Raw genomic sequence first — 19263 nt, forward strand, 5'->3', positions numbered from 1 at the left:
GAACGGAGCATCCCTGAGGCTGCAGAAAGCAGAGCTGGGAGAGGCAGGTGGGGGAGAGACAGAGAATCCTCTTGCTGTTATGTGAGCTCTTGGAGGGAGTGCTTTGGGTAGCAAGTGTCTGTACTTCCCATCCCCCACCTGAGTGCTGCCAGGCACCATAGAGGTTGCTCAGGTAAAGCTAATAGTGACTATTTTAAACATAAATGTGCCTCATACCATATTGGGGACATGCCTAAACTAAGAGTGTAATTGTGTATCTGAAAGAAAAATTTATCTGGGCATCCTACTCTTTCAGGTGCTAAATCTGGCTACCTTCCTCTCCCCCTCCTTGGGGTGTAAGCCTGCCTGCCTGGGTGTCTGAGTCTTATCATAAAGTGACCTCAACAGAAGCAGGCACTTGTGCACCTGCAACTCAGAGAGGTGATTCAACTTGCCCAGGGTCCCGAGGCAGCGAGTTATAGTGGCTGGGGAGGAACCCAGCTCTGTGATTCCTCTGTTCCCTGTACCCGAGGGGAGCGGCTGGGGCACAACAGAAGAGAGGAGACAGCTCTGAAACTGATGTAACACGATTAGTTTGGAAAAGAATGTGGGACAGGGAGCGGGCAAGGGGACTGGGACTCACCACTGTTGACTGATGGGCAACATTGCTTTGTTATTACTTAACTCACTCAGTATTTATCAAGCACCCACCAGCTGCAAGGCACTGTGCTTCTCTGATCTCTGAAGTAGGTTGATAGCATCAGAGCTTACTCTTCCCATTTTACAGAATGGGAAGGTGAGGCTTGGAGAGGCTGCAGGTCTCGGGCCACAGGGACTAGGAACTCCCACCTGGAGTTGCACACCTTCCCCTACCAGCCCCAATGGAGGGAGGCCTGTCTGCTCCAGGGTTTGCTGCAAAATCAACCCAATCCCCATCTCCTCTCTGAGCCAAGCAGTGCAAATCGGAATCACTAGCTGTCATGGCGCGTGTGATGTGAAATTCTGTTGCTCTGGCCACAGGCCTCCTTGCAGAGCCCAGCCATGGCTCCTTCCTACCTCGTGAGATGAAAGACACCAAGGAGGAGAAGGAGGACAGGAGCTCAGGGCCTCAGCAGAGCCGGAAGTTGGATCCAGGCCTCTGGTACCATGGTGACAGTTGCTATAGAAACGTACCAGCTGCACTCTGCATACCTACCAGGATCTGTGGGGGTTTTTCAGACTGGAGCCAATGGAAAGGGGAACTCTGTAGTGGTGATAGCCAGGAGTGAGAGCCACGTCTCATCTTGGGTTGCTCCTACCTGTGTCTCCATCGTCATCCCCTGCTGCTTCCTGCCCCTCTGCCCCTCCTTTGTGGTGCAGTGTTGCACATCAAGTACAGTTGCTCTCGGCCTGGGAAACCCTTTCTGTCTTATTTATTTGGCTAATTCCTCCGGAGCCTCCAAGCCTCCTCCTGACACCCTCCTTCATTCAGTAAATGCATGTCTGAATGCATATTGGGTGCAAGTGCATATTAAGCACAGGGACACAACTATGACCAAGACAGACAACGCCTGCTCCCAGGGAGTCACTGGTCCAAGCTGGACCTACAGGACATATCCTTGTACATGAACAGGAGCACAGTGCCATGGAGGCAAAGGGGACGGCCAAGGCAGCGAGCCATGTGGGTGTGGAGTCAGATGGGCAGGTGCCCACAGCTGCCCCAACCCCAGCCCCCGAGACCCCTCACCTCCATATTCTGGTTCCTCTTCATGTCCTGCAGCCCTGAACCCAAGCTCTGATGTTGCTGCTTGTCTCGCACCCTGAACTGCTCCCTCCATGACAGGTCAGGAATAGTCAGCTCAGTCTCCAGGTCCCCAGTATCTGGCACATAGCAGAGACCTTACAAGGCACACGCTTTTCTGAGTGTCCTCCATGCGTCAGGCAACCTCACGGACGGTGCAAAGATTTGAGTGTGGTTTGGTCCTCACGTAACAGTGTCGAGAGCTGGTGGCACTTTCAAGAGGCATTTGGGGTCCTTACGGGATCCCCCTTATGGATGGCTGAATGTTTTTCTCCCAGGAACAGGTTAGCAATCGCAGGAGTGTGGCCCCTTTTGCTCTCTTCCACGCATGCCCGCTCCCTGATTCCGCTTTTCTACCGTGCCTGGAGCAGCTCATGGCCCTCACCAGAAGCCAAACAGATGCCAGCACCATGCTCTTGGACTCCAGGAGCTGGGAGCCAAAGTGAACCTCTTTCCATAACTTACCCAGACCCACGTATTTTTCTACAGCAACAGAAAATGGGCTAAGAAAAATGGGTTCTTGTGTCCCTTTTGTAATAATTCCAAAGCAAGACTATGATTCGATGACATGCTGTCCTCTTAGAGAATGAGAAAGCCTCGGCCAGGTGAAGTGACTCGATCCAAGCCCCCCAGCTGGCGCCCGGAAGAGCTGAGATTCACACCCGACTTGACCCCGTCCTTGGCCCTTGTTTGTGACCTGCTCACCGTCTTACTGGGGCATTGTTCATATCTCAATGCCACTCACCCTTTCGAAGGTGAATGGCTTTTCGTCGGTTTTCAGCATTGTGCAAACCCCAGAGCAATCTGTTTGCGAACACTTCTTCGCAGAACCAAAGCTCTCTCTCCTCCAGCTGGGGCTCTGAACCTCATCTTCGTGGGAGGACTTGAAGGCCAGCAGTGTGCTGCTGTTGTAAATTTAGAGCTGAAGATTTTGGCGTGGGAGGCCTGCTGTCTCTGGCATCACACTAATGAGCCTTTGGATTATGGACATTTTAAATGCATATGCTTGGCTTCTCTGAATTAAGACCCCAATTCTCTGCTGAAAAAATTCTCAAAACAACCTTGGAATTGCAGAGACGTCTTCAGAGGGCCTTCCTAGCTGGAACACCAGGCCCGTGGGCCGTGAGGCCACGCAGAATGTTTTAAAGCCCGAGACTCCATGGAAGCCTGATTTTGAGGTATGTGCTGGATGCAGCTGGGGGCACCAGTGGTTCTCTGTTTTTTGTTTGTTTGTTTTGTTTTAAAGATTTATTTGTTTATTTGAACGAGATAGAGAGAGAGACAGAGGTAGAGAGAGATCTTCCATCCATTGGTTTACTTCCCAGATGGCCAGGGCTGAGCCAAGCTGAAGCCAGGAACCAGGAGCTTCTTCCAGGTCTCCCATGTGGGTGCAGGGGCCCAAGCACTGGGGCCATCTTCCACTGCTTTCCCAGGCCACAGCAGGGAGCGGGGTTGGAAGTCGAACAGCCGGGATTCCAACCGGCACCCTTTGGGATGCCAGCACTGCAGACGGTGGCATTACCTGCTTTGTCACAACACCGGCCCCACCTGGGGTTCCATTCAGCTGTCCCCTTCAGGAAGGACTTGTGTCCAATTCACTCAGAGGCCCAATTCAGCAGTCCCTCGGCCTCAGGACCATGAGTGGGGTTGGTGATCATTTCACCATTTTCTTTGTGCCAGAGAAGCCCCCTTGTTCCAAATTTTCACATCCTCCCCACCTTCAGCTAAGCACCGGGACTTGAATTTCACCTTTGGACATGTGTTTATGACAGTATTGGAGGGTAACCAGAAAACTGTCTCCCCAGCCCTGTGCTCCCAAGAGGTCATTTGTCTTTCGGACATGCACGCGGAAGCCCTGGTTGCCTAATTTCAGGCAGTGCTCAGCTTCTGTCTCCTGGCCCCTGTCTGCCCTCCAGAGAACTGTGCCAGAAACTCGAGGTCTTCGTCAGTCTTCAGGGATCAGGCTGCAGCCAAAGGCAGGTGAGGCGAGCGCCAGAGAGCCTGCTCCATCCCGCTCCTCTATCCCCAGGTCAGCGCTCCATGCCCTGTGCTGGGTCAGGACCCTCATGGACAGGACTCTCCTCGGTATTCATGGGGCACTGGTTTCAGGACCCTTCTTGGAGCCCCAAATCCACCAGCGCTCAAGTCTCTTCTAGAAAATGGTGTACATGTTGCACCCTCCTGTATCCTTTAAATCCTCTCTAAATTACTTATAATTTCAAACACAATGTAAATGCTATGTAAATATTTGTTATACTTTTTTGACTTTTTAAAGATGTATTTTGTATTTATTTGAAAGGCAGAGTTACATAGAGAGACAACAGAGACAGAAAGAGCAAGACTTTACAAATTGACACTCCTGTTTATGGCATCAGTAATCTCCCTATGCACCAGTCATGAGTTTCCAAGGCTATGGAAGCCCCTTGAGTTCTCCAACTCTTATCTTGTTTAGACACGGTCATAGTCAAAGTGGAGGTTCTCTCCTCCCTTCAGAGAAAGGCACCTCCCTCTTTGAAGACCTGTTCTTTCCACTGGGATCTCACTCACAGAGATCTTTTTGCCAGAGTGTCTTGGCTTTCCATGCCTGAAATACTCTCATGGGCTTTTCAGCCAGATCCGAGTGCCTTTAGGGCTGATTCTGAGGCCAGAGTGCTATTTAGGACATCCGCCATTCTATGAGTCTGCTGAGTATCTCACTTCCCATGTTGGATCACTCTCCCCTTTATTTATTCTATCGGTTGGTGTTAGCAGATACTAGACTTGTTTATGTGCTCCCTTTGACTCTTAGTCCTTTCATTATGATCAATTGTGAACTGAAATTGATCACTTGGAGTAGTGAGATGGCATTGGCACATGCCACCTTGATGGGATTGAATTGGAATCCCCTGGTATGTTTCCAACTCTACCAATTGGGGCAAGTCAGCCCGAGCATGTCCCAAATTATACATCTCTTCCCTCTCTTATTCCCACTCTTATGTTTAACAGGGATCACATTTCAGTTAATTTTCAACACTTAAGAATAACTGTGTGATAATTACAGAATTAAACCAGTCGATTACTGATGCCATAAACAGGAGTGTCAATTTGTAAAGTCAACAACAGGAGTCACTGTGCACTTACTCCTCATGTAGGATCTCGGTCCTTAACGTGCTGTACACTGAGGCTTAATGCTATAACGAGTACTCAAACAGTATATTTCACTTTGTGTTTCTATGGGGGTGCAAACGACTGAAATCTTTACTTAATGTACACTAAACTGATCTTCTGTAAAAAAAAAAAAAAAAAAAAAAAGGAAATTTTCAATTCCCAACTTGACTCTCACTGGGATTAAACATGACAATAGGTCTGATCTGATTTCATCATCATTTAAAAAAAATCATCTATTATTTTTCACTTTATGTTTCTGTGTGGGAGCAAACTGTTGAAATACTTACTTAAGGTATACTAAGCTGATCTTCTGTATATTAAGATAATCGAAAATGAATCTTGATGTGAATGGAAGGGGAGAGGGAGTGGGAAAGGGGAGGGTTGTTGGTGGGAGGGACGGTATGGGAGGGGAAGCCATTGTAACCCATGAGTCGTACTTTGGAAATTTATATTCATTAAATAAAAGATAAAAAAAAAAAAAAAAAAAAAAAAAGAAAGAGCAAGAGATAGAGAGATCTTTAACCCTCTGGTTTACTCCCCAAATGACCGCATGGCTGGGGCTGAGCCAGGCTGAATCCAGGAGCCCAGAGATTCCTCTGGGTCTCCCAAGAACTTGGACCACCTTCCCCTGCTTTCCCAGGTGCATTAGCAGGGAGCTGGATTGGAAGTGGAGCAGCCAGATCTCAAGCCAGCACTCATATGTGATGCTGGCATGGCAGGCAACAGCTCTACCCACTATGCCATAAACCCCAACCCCAAATGCAAATAAAAATACTATTTTCAATCTGCTGTTTGTTGAAATCATGAATTCAGAACCCATGGATACATGGTGCTTGAGAGAGGAACCAAACATGGCCAGCTAAAGCCAAAAAGACTCCCATGGGCTGTTTACTGAGTAACTTTCCTGAGTCTTTGGAGGGGCCAGAGACCCAGGTTTGTGGGTCACCCAGACAGGGTAATTGTACGCATTTGTGGGGCACAGCATGATGTTCCCACATGTGTTTACAGGGCAGAACAGTGCTGTTCCCCAGATTCTTTTTCCATATGCCACAAAATTAGCACTGCTCCAGAGAAGGGCCACACAGGGCTCTGGTCCCTGAGTGAGGCAGACACGGGAAAGAGCCACAGTGAACTCCGAGTGCACTTGCAACATGGCTGAGACATCAACCTTTGTAGATGGAAGCCTCTGCGAAGTCAGAATTGCATTATTGCGGCATAGCCAGGCCTGGTTTAACTGATATGAGCCAGATACCCCCAAATAACTTTCCTTCCGTGCCCCTGTGGCTGGACGGTTTGCTTCTAGTCTTGGGCACTCCTTGGGACAGGGAGTCCTACCTCATCTTCCCCCAGAGAAGGACAAGGCAGCTGCCCATGGTGAGGACACCGTCCCAGTGTGTGGAGGTAATGCTTGAAGCTGTGCGTGGAATGTGGCTGCTCACGCCCAGAGCAGCTGTGTTGCCGTGTGGAACGCCGAGCGCCGTGGGCTGCTACCCGGCTTCCTCTCTGCCTTTGTGTCTTGCCAGCACAGCCCTGTTGTTCTAAGGTTTCCGCCCCAGCTCCACATGAGTCAGGGGAGCTGACTGCCGCCTGGTAAGGGAGAGATTACTCAACGTACTCAGGCTGTTCTCCAAACTCTTCGCTACTGATGCGTAATGAGATGAGTACAGATACGGCCAGCTAAGTGTTTAGAAACTTAGAGCAATTTTATAGTCTTATCATGGCATCCAATCCCGTGACCAGGGGTTCCTCTTATGGAACAGGGCATGGATCATTTTAGGTGCTGTCGGAACAGCCTGGGAGGCTCCATGTGATAAAACTGCATGCTAATCGTGTGCGAGTGGGAACTTATGTTGACCCATGACGCCTAGGCTGAGCACACTGATCCTCTCCTAGTGATTGCTCAAGGCTTGGGCATGTGACCCCCCCAAATCTGGCCAATGAGACCTGAGAGAAAGTCTGAAAGGAGCTTCTGGGCCAGGTTTGCTTAGTCTTCAGAGAGACGCAGAAAGAAGCCATCTCTCATTTTCTTGGTAGCACTTGGGTCTGGATCAGGCACATGGGACCGCTGCAGGCCCCTTTGGGTGTCCAGTTACCCAGAGAGAGCAGTTTTTCATGCTTTAAACAGCTTGGAGGGACTGGCGCTGTGGCTTAGGGGGTAAAGCTACCGCCCGCAGGGCTGGCATCCCATATGGGTGCCAGTTCGAGTCCTGACTGCTCCACTTCCCATCCAGCTCTCTGCTATGGCCTGGGGAAGCAGTAGAAGATGGCCCAAGTGCTTGGGACCCTGCACCCACATGGGAGACCTGGAAGAAGTTCCTGGCTCCTGGCTTTGGATTGGCACAGCTCTGGCCGTTGCAGCCATTTGGGGAGTAAACAAGTGGATGGAAGATCTCTCTCTCTCTCTCTCTCTCTTTCTCTCTCTCTGTGTGTGTGTGTGTATAATTTTGACTTTCAAATAAATAAATAAATCCTAAAAAAAAACAAAACAGGTTGGAGTCTGGCTGTGCTGTCACTTGCTGCACGTTGACCGAAGCAGTCACTCAGGCCTACCTGGAAGATTCAATTCCCCTAGCACCAGAATGAATCCCTCCTCTAGGCAGCTACAGTCAGAGGAGGCTTATCCCTCCCTCTCACCTAACAAACAAATCATTGATCGCCTGATAAGAACAAGGCCCTTTGAAAATAACTGGTTGTATAAAACAGTTCCATCCCCAGGTTCTTTACAGTGCAACCACAGAGTAGCAAGATGTGTGCATATAAAACCAGTTCAAAAGTGGTGCACATTATAAATAAACGCACAGATGAATGTGCAAACACACAGCAGACAGAAGTGACTCCTGTTGGATTGTAAGCATGTTGTCAATATAAGACCACAGTCCTGAGGCACATTGCTCACGATAGGGCTTTTGTTCTCTCCTCTGTATTATACAAACTCTACCAAGAAAGAGAAGTTCAAGTCTGACCCTGTTCACTCCACTGTCATCTTTCACATGTCCATTCTCCCTTCCAGGTTCAGCTTCAAGTTTTATATACTGATAGTGCTGTTATGGGTGTGCTTACATTTGTGACTTAATCCACACTCATTCTTACCTAATAGCATGCACATTTGCCATTTGCTAGAGCTGCGTCCCCTCCCGTCTTCCCCACACTTCATTGTCTCTTGTACCCCTGAGAGAACTGTGAATCCTTCCAGATCTTTCTCCGTGTCCACACGTGCATGTGTACAGATGTTTGGTTTTGCTTTTCTAAGATTGAGTCACAACATACACATTTCTCTGCAGTTGCCTTTCTTATATAACAATTGGGCAAGAACTCCCCAAACCACCTCTTTTCCAGAGTTCCTGGACTCTCCGTTGTTCTCCCTTGGTGAGCCTTCTTTTGGATGCTCTTGGCCTATGGGCTCCTTTCTAACTGGTCTGCCCCCTCCTGCTCCCTCCAGCCGACTTCCAGGGTTACCAGAGTCAGACTGTGTGGGTCCTTATCCTTGTTTATGCCATGGTGCTTGTAATTGCAATTTGGGGTTCTTATCAAATATTTTATACATCAGTGCAATTGTGGTATAAAAGAAAGAGAATCTGGCTGGCGCCGCGGCTCACTAGGCTAATCCCCCTCCTGCGGCACCGGCACTCCAGGGTTCTAGTCCCAGTTGGGGCGCCGGATTCTGTCCCAGTTGCTCCTTTTCCAGTCCAGATCTCTGTTGTGGCCCGGGAAGGCAGTGGAGGATGGCCCAAGTGCTTGGGCCTTGCACCTGCATGGGAGACCGGGAGAAAGCAGCTGGTTCCTGGCTTTGGATTGGTGCAGCGCACCAGCCATGGCAGCCATTTGGGGGTGTGAACCAACAGAAGAAGACCTTTCTCTCTGTCTTTCTCTCTCACTGTCTAACTCTGCCTGTCCAAAAAAAGAAAAGAGAGAGAGAGAGAGAGAGAGAGCGATAATCTTGTTTCTATGGAAACTGAGTTAAAACTTCAGAAAGCTCTGCTTGGTGGAACTCTCCATAAACTTGTGCTGTCAAGACCACAGTAAAGAGGTCTGGGGTTCCTCAGTTTCCTTTGGCCTTGAAAGCAACCAGCCAGCAGCACGGTGGCTTGGAACAATAATGAGCTGTTGCTTGTCGTGATTCCATGGATTGCTGTAGAGGATGTTACAAAGGATACCACTGAAGAGCTGTCTAGAGCGAGGTACAGGAGAGCGTCAGGAGGTGCCATGCTCCTTCCGGGGCATACCATCCTCTGGGAGCCTCTATGTGTTTGGCTGTAATGGAAGCTCTCTGACCTGTCCTTTTGGGTTTTTATGGAGGTCCATTACCTGGACAGGACTGATTAAATCTTTGGCCACTGGTGATGGAGTTAACCTTCAATCCCTCTCCCCTTCCCAGAGGTGGAGGGGGTGGGATTGGAAGTCCCAACCCTCTGATCCTGCTTGGACTCTCAGGTGATCAGGCCCCAGCGTGAGGGTAGCAGGAACCTCCAGCCACATCATTAGTATACAGAAGACACTTAGCACTTGGGCCATGCTGAGGACTTTAGGAGACACACGCCAGAAAATGGGGATAGAGACCAAGTATGTATTTCACATGGTCACACAGGCTTGCAGTTACAGGCCAGTGGACACAGTCCTCTCTGTCCACAATACAGGGCTGCCATGTTTATTTCACCAGTCCCTTGTCAGTAGATATCAAGGGAGTTTCTCTTCTTCTGCCCACAGTGCTGCAGCAATGTCAGGGGAAGGATAGCTTTGGATTCTCTCATTTCTGAGTTTGTCTTCAGTGCTGATAGGCTCCAGTCCAGGAATGGACTGTCTGAGTCAACCATCACGCCCATTTCCAATCGGAACAGACACTGCTGTCCCAGCAGCTCCATGGGGTGCTCTGTCCCCAGCAGCCTGGGACGTTATCTTTTCCCGTTCTCCGTGGCCTACATGGAGCTTTTTGCCAGAGTGACTCTGCAGCCCTCGTATCAGTGTCTTTGTGCTTCCATGTGTGTTGCACACACTGTCCCAGCAGATGCCTTCTTTCTTCTCCCCCTGTCTGGGGAGCTTCCAGAATCCAACCAAATCCCCTCTACTTTGGGGAGCTTCTGCGATTTCCTGGAGGGTCAGCTGGCCTCCAGCCCTCCTGCCTTTGCTTTCCTCCTGTCCTCTCTGCCCACCCTAGTGCGGGGCCTTCACAGGAGTTGAGTCTCCCCCCAAGACCCTAAGTTGGTAGAGGACAAGGGGACTTCTGTCACAGTCTCCCCTAAGTCCCCTGTGTTCAATTACTGAGTGGCATTAAGATGAAGCATTTCTGCAAATGTTTGTTGAGTGGCTGCAGGGTTGTTTTGGAAAGAGAACTGTTGAGGGGGCTGGGTGAGGCGGAGCAATGTCAATTATAGAAGCTACGGGCAGAGCGTCTCAGGCCAGGAGAGGGCCCAGGGGTGCTGGGTTGTCCTTGATCAGTTTTGCAAATTCAGAGATTCTGACATCCTCTCTCTGTTCTTTCTGGACCTGGGCACCCAGAGTCGCCTCATTATGGCTCTGTTGAAAGACAGCACCCCAAAGCGGCCATGGATTTGGAACATCTGATTGACTTTCAAAGTCTGAGCCACTGGCTCATGAAAACCCAATAAATGTCAAAGATAGGTCTAGCCCATTAATCTCTGGGGGTCTATTCAAAGACTGCTTTTTCCTATTTTTAATTTTTCAGAAAGATTTATTTATTTATTTGAAAGTCAAAGTTACAGAAAGAGAGTGGGGAAAGAGAGAGAGGTCTTCCAACCACTGGTTCACTCCCCCATTGGCTGCAACAGCCAGCGCTGAGCCAAGCCAAAGCCAGGAGCCAGGAGCTTTTCCAGGTTTCCCTATGATGGTCACCAAAGCATCTCCTTCCTTGCCCTGACTCCTGCCCGCCCAGCTCCTCTCCTCATGAAGCAGCCGCTGGTACTGGCAGCTTACCTGTCCCTTGGAGGTGAAGAACAACACAGCTAAGTGAAGTTTAGACTGGTTGGAATGAGCCCAGCTCCCTGGCCATTTGAGTCATCGTTATTGACCCTTGCAGAAGGCCAGGTGTGTGTGTAGGGGCGCTAGCTATGGCTGTGTTAAGCCCTGCCCTGGGGACAATAGTGGGCCAGACTGGATGCAGGAGTCAGAAGTTGGAACAGGCCACTCCGTTTCACAGAATGGCACATGTCTACTTTACAGGATGAACCAGAGGACTCTGAGTATGGATATCCATCTAAATTATATGGGTGCTTTTCAAAATTCAGATGTTTGGGCATCATTCCAGGCCAAATGAAATCAGAATATCTTTGAGAGGGTCCAGAAATACATCATTTTAAGCCTCCCTAATATCGTTTGGCACACTCACAAGATTATGCAGATTGATATATAACAGAAGGTGTATACTGGGGAAGTTACCGCTGCAGTATTTGATTAGGCAAGTAAGTGGACGTCTGTGCATGGCCATCAGCAAGGAACCCACACCATCCGGTGGAATACTCTGCAGCATCAAAAACAAACTGGATCTCCATGCCCTGATAGTTTTTAAAAAAGAAACGTTTGTTTACTTGAAAGCATGGCTGAGGCCGACACTGGGATGCTGTGCATTAAGCTGCTGGTGACACCGGCATCCCATGGGGCGCTCGTTGGAGTCCCAGCTGCTCCACTTCCCATCCAGCTCCTTGCTAATGCTCCTGGGAAAGCAGTGGAAGATGGCCCAAGTATTTGGGTCCCTGCCACCCATGTGGGAGACTCAGATGAAGCCCTTGGCTCCTGGCTTGAGCCTGGCCTACCCCAGGCCATTGTGGCCATTTGGGGAATGAACAGGTGGATGGAGATCTTTCTTTTTCTCTCTCTCTGTCTCTCCCTCCCTCTCTCAGTAACTATACCTTTCAAATACGTAACTCTATCATTTAAAAAATAGACTGGATGTTAAAACAAGAAAGGCAGAGTGACAGAGTGAGAAGGAAAGAGACAGAGAGAGAGAGAGATCTTCCATCTGCTGGTTCATTCCAAAATGTCCACAAGAGCTCTTGGGCCAGGACAAAGCCAAGAGCCTAGAACTCCATCCTGGTCTCTCACATGGGTGACAGGGAGCCATGTACTTGAGATACTACCTGTTGCCTCCAAGGATGTACATCAGCAGGAAGCTGGACTGGAAGCAGAGCAGGGACTTGAACCCAGACCTTGCAATATGGGATACAGAAATCCCAATTGGCGTCTTAGCCACTGCACCAAAGCCCACCCAAACACATTTTTAAAACATTTTTATTTTTTTTATTTGAGAGGCATGACAAAGAAATACAGAAAGAGGGAGGGAGAGAGTGTTTCACTCTCCAAATCTCTGTTTCACTCTCCAAATACCTGCAAGAGCTGGAGCTGGGCAGGGCCAAAGTCAGGAGCTGGGATATCAATTTATGTCCCCCATGTGGATGGGAGGAATCCATCTACTTTACATCATTGCTGGATGACCTATATGAGGGTATTCTGAAGTTCATGGGAAGTGGAATTAAAAGATAAAAGTGTATGGGGCTGGCACTGTGGAGTAGTGGATAAAGCTGCCACTTGCAGCACCAGCATCCCATATGGGCTCTGGTTCCATTCCCGGCTGCTCCACTTCTCATCCAGCTCCCTGCCAGGGCACCTGGGAAGGCAGCAGAGGCTGGCCCAAGTGCTTAGGCCCCTGCACTGGTGGGAGACCTTGAAGAAGCTCCTGACTCCTGGCTTTGGCCTGGCCTAGCCCCAGCCATTGTGGCCATTTGGGCTGTGAACCAGAGGATGGAAGATTCTGTCTGTAACTCTGTCTTTCAAATAATTTTTTTAAAAAATAAAGTTTATTTTAATGCAAAAAGGTTAAATCTATGCATAGTTTTTTTCATAATACACACGTACCATGAACTTCTTGAAGACCCTTGTATATCTAATGATCACACATCACTTCATTCGTGTGAGTTCTGTGTAGTAATTGACATTGGGCAAATTCAAGTTTTGCTTTTTGGACCTTTCTGGAATTAAAAAAAAAAAATGTTCAGTGTTTGGCTCTACAGATGGAGAACCAGCGTCTCCAGGGGGCCAACCGCATCCCTAAAATTAGCACTCAGTGCTTCCTGTGCGGCCAGGCACCTTGCCCTAACTCCCAGCTTCATCCTCGGCAGACAGAACAGCACCTGGTACACAGTTGCTGCGCAATACAGATCTCTGTCCGAGTGAACGAACAGCCCATTGCTCGCTGGCTGGAGCGCCTGCTGTCCCCGGGGGTGACCTCGGGCTGGTCCCTTCCCCTCCCTGTCTGGAGGAGGTGGGTCCTTCCCAACACGCCCCGCCCACTCAGCCCAGTTCTCGTCTGACCTGGAAGGATCAGGGAGATGCTCAGAGGAAGCTGCCCCTTCTAGTTCTGCTTGAAGTCAGCCTTCAAGTGAGTCAAGTCTGAGTTGCCATGGATTCCGGAGTCCACTTCCCGTCCAGCACCCAGGTCCCCGAAAACCCCCTCCTTCTTCCCTGGCTTCCCCGCCCCAACCTAGGAGGCAGCCCATCCATCCCACAGGGGCGGCTCCGCCGTCCTCGCAGCAAGAGGATGCCTCAAGTTCCCGGATGGAAGTTGTTTCCTGGCAACGCGTTCACAGGGTTTGACCCTCCGGGGATGCACACTGCAACCAGGCGCTGTGGATTCCTGCTCTCCCCAGGCTGCCAGGGGTGGCTCGGATGATGCCTGTCCCTTTGTGACGTCAGTAGGACCCTGGAAACAGGCCCAGCGGGAAATGGGAAATGAGCTCCAAAGCGCGTTATCCTGCAGGTAGATCTGGTTTTGCGAACTACTCTAGCACCGGATATTAGTCCACTCCCGTACGGTGTGACTTCATGGTGTTCAAAACTCCAGATTTTTAAATGTAGCTGGGGCAGCCCTCAGAGGTCACTGCCCTGGGCTTTGTGGAGGGAAATTCTTCAAGGCACCGCCATGGCAACAGGGAAGAGTTAATAAGTACTAATCGAGTGCTGTCGTAGATTAGAGCCTGTGCTAAGTATCCATGTGCCCATTTCTTGGATGAGCAAACAGAGGGTCCGGGAGGTCCAATACTTGGCCTCAGTGCTTTACACTGTGTGAAGGTGGTCAGAACCCCCTTCCCCACGTGGCTCTGGTTTGAGCTGACCAAAAGAGCCCTGCCCGTGGGGATCTGTACAGAGAGGGGAGCAGTGGCCACCACTCTCTGAGACCAGCCTCGTTGGCTGTGGTGACAGTGAGACACCAAGATGCCAGCAGGTGTCCCGGGGTGGTTGTCACCTGCTGGTCTGTGTCCAGCTCTTCCTGCCCACCCTCACTCTTAACAGCAGACCTGGCTTCCCTCCCAGTAGCTCCCTTGGCACCCTAGACCAATCGACTGGTGGTCCTCAGACCCTCCACCGCCCACTCCAGACCTTCCTTCTCCCACACTGTGGGAAAACAAGCTCAATAGTAAATCCTTGCTCTGAACCTGCTGGTGGCCTCTTCCTCTCCTGGACCCAGACCCATGCCTTGCCCACGGTGCAGCTGCTAAGGGCTGGAATCTCCACTTGCACGCAGGTCTGTCTGATGGGTCAGTTTTATCCTTTCCACAACACTGAAGATGTCAGTGAATAAAGGGCTGTGGGGCTCTGCGTGCTGAGTGCTGTGGCAAACCTCGGTGCTGCTGGGTGAGGGAAGCCAACCTTGCCCTCAGGGGGTGCTCGTCTATTTAGGGCTAGATAAGGAACACACCTGCTGCTTCGGGAACATACAGGACACGTCCAAAAGCCCATGCAGATGGAATCAAATGAGAATCTGCATGGTCTATGAACTTTTTGGAGATCCCACGTATACATGGAAAATGCACTTTAGGAAAAAACTATGCATGGATTTCAAAATATGTCTTTGCACCAAAATAAACTTATCTTTTAATGCTATTTTCACATGATTTTTTAAAAAATATTATTTATTTGAAGGGCAGAGAGAGAGAGAGGCACAGAGAGACAGAAAGAGATCAGTCTTCCATTTGCTTGTTCACTTCCCAAATGTGCGCATCAGCTGCTGCTGGACCAGGCCGACATTTGGAGCTGGGAACTCCATCCAGGCCTCCAAGGTCAGTGACAGGGACAGAAGCATCATGGCTGCACCCAAGGTGTGTACCAGCAGGAAGCTGGAATCAGGAGCAGAGCTGGGACTTGCACTCAGACCCTGCCATGTGGGCCTCCCATACGGCGGCCGAAGTGCTGCATCAAACGCCCACCCCTCCATGAACTCTTTGAAGGACCCTCGTGTATCTCCGAGTCTGTCCTGGCAGAGACAATGCCAACGACCACAGCTTTCTCCCATCGGCTCTGTGTAAGGCATACTGCCGTGCCCTGGAGGGTGGCAAAGGTGAGCCAGGTGGTTCCTGGAACTCACTCACTGGGCGTTGCCTTCAAGTTCATCGACACAGTTATGATCACCCCGCAGCAGGTTATTTGAAAGCTGCCTGCCCACTTTAGATGCTGACCAGGGTCAACAGGGCCAAGGGGACAGTGGAAATGAGTGTTAGTCACAGTGGTCGGGACAGAGATGGGCCATGGAGCTCAGGTTCCATGGAAAAGGGCAGTAGCAAAAGCTGTGATGTGGTACCAGTCGAGGGGTTCACTGATGGAAGAATGGACAATGAAAATGTGGTAGGCATACCGATGGAATACTATTCAGCCATAACACAGGGTATAATTATTCAAATGACACACATGGATGAAACTGGAGGACATTATGTCAATGAAATAAACAAGGCACAGAAGGACAAATGCTGCATGCCCTTACTTGTACATGGAATCCAAAAACATTGATTTTGATGGGCAGGTGCGGGCCCTGGCAGCAAACAAGCTGTAAGTGCCTTCTCCTGCATGCAGCCCACGGTGCTCCACACAGCCCCTGGCGCTCCCTGTCCTTCCTGCCTCTGGCTGGGCTCAACTTCAAATTGTGCATGCGGCAACGCACATGCACATACAGGTGACTGCCCCTCTGGAGTGCGCTGGCCAGGGAAGTGGGCTTCTTGTTCTTGGAGATCTGGCTGCTGGAGACATACACCCACCCCACAGTGGACTAGCTTGCTGGATGCCTGGTAGGGTCTCCCCAGCACCTGGGTGGACCACCTGCTCGATCTGGTGGCTGTGCTTGGCCGCTAGAGCCTACTGTCTGAGCTGGGCCCCTGCATCCAGGAGGATTGCCAGCGACAGGGCTGTGAGAAGCCCTTACAGGTGGCGGCTGTAGACAGCAGTGTTCCGCGGACACCGGAGCTGGCGGATGACCCCCTGAGCCGAGTGCCTGAGCTCTCTGATATCCTCATCTGTGACTGCTCCAGCGACATGCAGTTTGTGCCAGAGAAGATCCAGTAGCTGGTGCAGACGAGCTACCCGCTGGAGCTGTTGTTTCTGACCTCAGTATCCTGCCTGGCACTTCTGTCTGGTCCACCACCACTGAGCTCATCAAGAACAGGTGCATGGGGGTAGGTACACGACAGCCCTGCTTAGGGGTCCAGATGTTGGCCCTGTGTAGCCTGGGCACAGTGGGCCTCTCCTTGGGTGGTTGCCTAGGGCTATGCTGAAGCAGGTCTGCCTAGAACCTGCAGCCAGGTGCTGCTGGATGGTGATGGTGATGTCTGGGCCTGAGGAAGGAGCATTTGACGCGGACCTTGGCAGAGAGAGGAAAGTGCTGGGGGAACGCATTGGTGGGATGCAGCTGCCTAGGCTGCTTCAGCACTACCCCTGCCGCCCCCAGGAGTCCCCGCCTCAGCACAGGCACCACGAGCCACAGAGGCAGGCAGCAGCCTGTCCCCTGCCCACTCACTCGTCCAAACTGCCACCAACTCCTCCTAAATATAGCCCAAAACTGCCCACGGCAAGCCACCACCCTCCTTCCACGCCTCCTCCTGGGCCCCTGTAGCAGCCACCCACCAGGGAGCGCCCACCGCCCCGTCTGTCCTCATGGAACAGCCACCGGGGCCTTCCTCCTTCTCTGCACATCCCATCACGGGGCTCTGGGTTGAAAACCGCTCCCTAGGGCTCTGCTCCCTCCCACACATGAGCACCTGGCTCCATCACACGCTGTCCTTTCTTTTCCTTCCGGACACACTGATGCCCAGTATCACTTGCTTGGAGATTGGAGGAGCTCCAGGGGGTGGGGGTAGGTTCAGCCTCCAGCCCTCCTCAAGTTGCCTGCACAGACTGAGCCTGCACTCTGTCTCTATAGAGCGAACGGGTGGAGGGTGCTGTGGTGCTCAGAGGCACAGCAGAGCCTGGAGGGGAAGGGGCATTAAAGGGACTGAATCCCTGGTGTCTCCATCACTGTGCACCCTGGTGAGGAGCAAGAGGGTGGGAGGTTTTGGCAGTGTTCCTGGGATGATGGGTGTGCTGTTTGGCTTCTGCCCTGGAAAGTGACCAGCTGGCTTTGGCCTCTGCCCGCTGCAAGGCCCTACTGTCCAGTGGTAGGGCTGAGCTGCTGGCGAAACACGCTGATCCCAATTTCTTGATGCCCACAGCCCAGGAATATGCAAGACTTAGAGGAGCCCCAGAAACTGGCCCAGTAGCCAGCACCTTCTTTGGGTTCCAGAAGGCCCTGGAGACAGCTGAGGAAGAAGCCTGGAGTGGGCGTGTCCTGGTGGAAGTGGGGGTGGCCAGGAAGCAGGGCTGCCCGGTGCTCACAGCCTTTCTGCAGCTGCTTGGGAGACAGCATGCTGGTTTCCACAATTTAAAGATCAAGCAACTTCAGCTCAACGTCTATAGACTTCTAGCTTCTTTTGTAAAACCAGACGATTCCATTCCTATGTGGCATATCCATTTCCTAGAGTGTCTAGTGCCATGCTCCCTTTTAATAAACATTTATTTATTTGGAAGTCAGAGTTACAGACAGAGAGGTCTTCCATCTGCTGGTTCACTCCCCAGATGGCCACAATGGCTGGGGCCAGGCAGAAGCCAGGAGTCAAGAACTTCTTCTGGGCCTCTCATGTGGATGGCAGGGGCCCAGAGACTTGGGCCATCTTCCGCTGCTTTCCCAGGCACATTAGCAGGGAGTTGGACTGGAAGTGGAGCAGTCAGGAGTTGAACTGGCATCCATATGGGATGCTTAACCTACTGCACCATGACGCCAGCCCCTGCTAATTTATATTTAGCTATAATGGCGGAGATTTCTAATTTGTTAATCATGGTTGACTTTTAACCTGCTTGGAGATTTCATCAGAAAGTTATCATTTTGCCTGGAGGAGCCCTTAAAATTGTCCGAGGTTTTGTTCCCTCTTGTGATTTCCATCCAAATAAAACAAATGCGAGGAAACCCTTTGCCTCTTAGAGGCACCTGCAGGACTGATATCCGTCCTGTGATGTAAAGCCACTTCTTTCCCATTATCTTCAGGAGCGGAGGCTGGAGATGTTAATATGGGAACAAGGAGCAGCCAGCAGTTTGATTTCCTCCTCCTTTTTTTTTTCCTTCTTTGGGAAATTGCTCTCTTATGCAAGAGAAATGCAAGTTCACCCACAGCGGATCAGTCCTCTGATAAGAAGCCCGTTTGCAAGAGAGGGAGCGGGGTTGCTGGTTCCCGATGGAGAAGCTGCATTTGCTTGCAAGAGACGAGGAGCTACGAGGCGTTGCTGCTGGGGCACAGGGCTGGGATTAAAGCAGCAGGGCAAGCACATTGCTTGGAAATGAGGCCAATTAAAAAAATGCACCCATCTGACCCTCCTAGGAAAACCCGGGGCTGTCACTGTGCACCTCGTGATTCGAGAGACGGGCACGATTATTCTGGAGATCGTTGGAGATTCTGGCAGAATGAGTTTTCGGCCTCTGCCTGCGATTTCCATTTTCTCATCACGGACAGAAGCTGCCTTTGCGGACCTTTCTCTCTTGGCCAGGCTATTCTTGGACTGGTGTTGTTTCTGAAATTGGTCCTCCCTCCTCCACCCCCCCCCCCCACCAAAAGCACAGTGTCAAAAGCTGAAACTGGCTCATCTCCGCTGGTTCTATGAAAATGCATCCCCCCCCCAAAGTCTCCACCCCCACTTCTTTTTGCCACGGCCTTTGGAGTTGGAACGCAGGGCCACGGGCAGGCAATTAGATCTCAAAGGCAGAGAACTCCATTGCACTTTGCAGGAACTGCTGACGCAAGCAGCAACGCCCCTGGGCTTTGAATGCCTGGCACAGAAGCACGGCCTCCGGGTGCAGCCCCTCCCAGGGTGGGCAGGGAGGAGGGGGCACGTCTCTGTGCAAAAGAGAGAAATCAGATCTCATCCCTCCCACCGCCCCAGCGTTCTCGGTGTCATCACCCCTAGTGGGGCCACACCTGCCTCCACCAGCTGGGACACTGCCCAGGTGCGTGACATGGCAAGAGCTGGCCTGGCTCAGGTGGGAGTCGGCTTCCTGGGAG

The 19263-nt window shown here is 51.1% G+C and overlaps 1 pseudogene; it reads left to right on the forward strand.

Annotated features, from left to right (window-relative positions):
• The first annotated feature begins 15674 nt into the window (after positions 1-15674).
• Positions 15675-18773, forward strand: LOC127490778 (myeloid differentiation primary response protein MyD88 pseudogene; annotated as a pseudogene).
• Positions 18774-19263: the final 490 nt, after the last annotated feature.

Source organism: Oryctolagus cuniculus, chromosome 6 (assembly GCF_051225735.1).
Source record: "Oryctolagus cuniculus isolate XC-2025 breed Fujian yellow rabbit chromosome 6, ASM5122573v1, whole genome shotgun sequence".
Classification (NCBI taxonomy): domain Eukaryota; kingdom Metazoa; phylum Chordata; class Mammalia; order Lagomorpha; family Leporidae; genus Oryctolagus; species Oryctolagus cuniculus.